This window comes from Lagopus leucura, unplaced genomic scaffold, assembly GCF_019238085.1.
Source record: "Lagopus leucura isolate 7727_CA_CO unplaced genomic scaffold, USGS_WTPT01 35278-0_obj-0_obj, whole genome shotgun sequence".
NCBI classification, from domain to species: Eukaryota; Metazoa; Chordata; class Aves; order Galliformes; family Phasianidae; genus Lagopus; species Lagopus leucura.
The window spans coordinates 1,875-4,631 of NW_024969489.1; the positions used below are offsets into that span (position 1 = coordinate 1,875).

Here is a 2,757-nt window from a genome sequence, read left to right on the forward strand (position 1 = left end):
GGATCCACCTCCATGGGCTCATCCAGAGGTGGATCCACCTCCATGGGTTCCCCATGGTCGCTCACAGCGTTGGCCCGGGTGCGATGGAACCGGACTCCCTCCCTCTTCTCCCTCCACTGCCTGATGGTCATGGTGGGCCCCCTCCTCCTCTTCGGTTCTGGGGCCCCCAGGATCTCCTGAGGTCAGCGCAAACAACAGTGCGCTCCAGAGTGGACGTAACGACACCTGCCTGCGGGGAGACAGAAGCCCCGGCTTACATTTCTTCTTAAATCTGGGTTGTTTCCCTTTGAATATGGATTTTTCTGCTACAAATCCCTCTTTTTTCCCATTAAATATGGCTTTTTCTGACAGAAATCCCTGTTTTACCTCTTAAATCTCGAATTTTGCCCTATAATATGGATTTTTTTTGCAAAATATCCCAGTTTTTCTTCATAAATGTGGGTTTTTCCCCTGAAATATGCCTTTTTCTGATAAAAATCCCTGTTTTTCCCTTAAATCTTAGGTTTTTCCCCTTAAATATGGCTTTTTCTCCTAGAAATCGCTGTTTTTCCCCTTAAATCTGGCCTTTTTCCCCTTAAATATGGCTTTTTTCTGCCAGAAATGCCTGTTTTTCCCCTTAAATCAGGGCTTTTTCCCCTTAAATATGGCTTTTTCTACTAGAAATCCCTGTTTTTCCCCTTATATCTCGGGGTTGTTCCCCTTACATTAGGCTTTTTCTCTAGAAATCCCTGTTTTTCCTTTAAATCTATGGTTTTTCCCATTAAATATGATTTTTCTGCTAGAAACTCATGTTTTTGTTCTTAAATCAGAGGTTTTCTCCCTGATATTCCTGTTTTTCCCCTTAAATCAGGGCTTTTTCCCCTTAAACATGGCTTTTTCTTCTAAGAAATCCCTGCTTTTCCCCTTAAATCTGGGGTTTTCTACCATAAAACCATGTTTTTCTTCTTAAATCTGGTTTTAATCCCTTAAATATGGCTTTTTCTGCTACAAATCCCTGCTTTTCCCCTTAAATCTGCGGTTTTCTACCAGAAATGCCGTGCTCCTGATTGATGGCAGTCTGAAAATCTCCCTCTCCCTCCCCCCCAGCCTACTAAGGCAGCAGTTGTCCCAAGCAACAAACACAATCACACACAACTGCAGCCCTGCCTCGTCCCGACAACGGACGTCCAGACGAAGCACATCTTCACAAACCTTCTGCCAGCTCCGCACCCTCCGGCCAACACAGCACCCGGGCGCCTTGCTCCACTGCCCGCCCGGGCTTTGCTGGCGACAACTCGGCCCTACGGGGCCTCCTCCTTCACACGCCCCAAACACCAACACAGCTCCGCACTCGCACGGCCTTCCCTGAGAGGAAGCTGCCCCCCGACCCCGCACCACTCGCCGGCGCCGCACGCATCGCCTCTGCGTGCCGGCAGCACCGCCAGCTCCTCCCCCGAGCGCCCCTCCATGCCCCCGCACCGAGGCCCGACCCCGGTCCCAGCACACAGCCCGCTCCTCCCGGCCCCGCTCACCGGCCCGGCGCCGCCATGCCGCGCTGCCCCGGAAGTGCTCTCCGCCGCCAGGAACCACTTCCTGCCCCGGCCCTACCAACCGCCTGCGGCGTCACGTTGCTGAGGGCGGCCCGGGGCCTGGAGGAGGCGGAGGGGCAGCTGGCGGGGTCCGCTGCCGGATTCCCCTCGGGTGGCGCCGGCGGCACGCAACTTGTCTTCTTCTCCTTTTCTCCTTTTCCCTTTTCCCCGTTTTGCTTTCCTTTGCCTTGCTTTTCTTTTCCTTGCTTCTCTTTTCTCTTCCTTTCCTTTTCTCTTTCTCTCTTCCCCTTCACATTTCCCTCTTTCCTTTCATTTCTTACTGTCTTCCCCTCCCCTCCCCTCCGTTTGCTTTCTGTGCACACTCAGTCTGCACATCTCCAATGGACATGCCTGGAGAAGATCACCTACGCAGGCAATAAATGGCTTGTGCTGTGCTTCACTGCTTTGTGCTCTTGAAAGACTCTGATTTGTTTTGCCCTTTCCTAACCCCCAGGTATCAGGAGGGCCCGGCTGGCTTTGCTGCGGAGCCTTATCACCCCAGAGCCTGAAGACTTGGGGGAAAAGCCCAGCAGCTCCGTAGCTGCCAAGGGAAGATTTCATGCCCTGGCCTTCATGCAGCCCGGCTCTCCCCGCTCTGCTCTGCGCTCCTGCCATCCCCTGCAGCCCCTGTGCTGCGACAAACAGGAGCGCGGCTCGGGCCCAACGCCCTCCCTGCTGCACGCCCTCTCACGGCCCCATGTGCTGCACCCACACCACTGCCCCAGCCCCGCAGCCCTCCTGCCCGCAGCGCAGCCCCACGCACCGGGCTCGGCCCCAGCCCCGAGGAGCTGATGGAGGTGACTCAGCCCCCGCTGCATCCACACCCAAACCTAACACGCACTAACCGCTCCTCAATAATCCGTTTCCCTCCTTTGCAGCCAGCTCCATGGCTGCACGCAGCCCAACAATCCGCTCTTTCTTCTCCAGCAGTGCAGCAGGCAGGCGGGCAGGCAGGCAGCAGAAGGCAGTGCCGTGTAGCACGCTGGAGCGAGAAGGAGCCGGAGGGCACAGCCGGCCTCGCCTCACCCTCCCAGCGCCGCGCCCGCCCGCCCGCCCGCTCGCTCGCTCAAGGTGCGGCGCTGCTTGAAGGGCCGGTCCGAAGGCATGGCGGCGGCCGGGCCGGAGCACAGGTGCCGGCGGCACCTGGAAAAAGAACAACCAGTTCCTGTGTGACGAGCAGGCTGTCCTC

At 56.3% G+C, this 2,757-nt stretch overlaps 1 long non-coding RNA gene across 3 annotated transcripts in view; it reads right to left on the reverse strand.

The window, feature by feature from the left end:
- LOC122194167 overlaps positions 1 to 2,579 on the reverse strand; it is a 4,447-nt gene extending 1,868 nt beyond the window's left edge. For 2 of the 3 annotated variants that reach the window (XR_006183058.1, XR_006183057.1), the window contains exon 1: positions 1,512 to 1,776. This is a non-coding gene — a long non-coding RNA (uncharacterized LOC122194167). Of the gene's footprint in view, positions 1 to 1,511; positions 1,777 to 2,413 lie in introns of those variants that run through there. The other variant, XR_006183059.1, reaches the window with a different exon arrangement.
- Between the last annotated feature and the right edge of the window lie 178 nt (positions 2,580 to 2,757).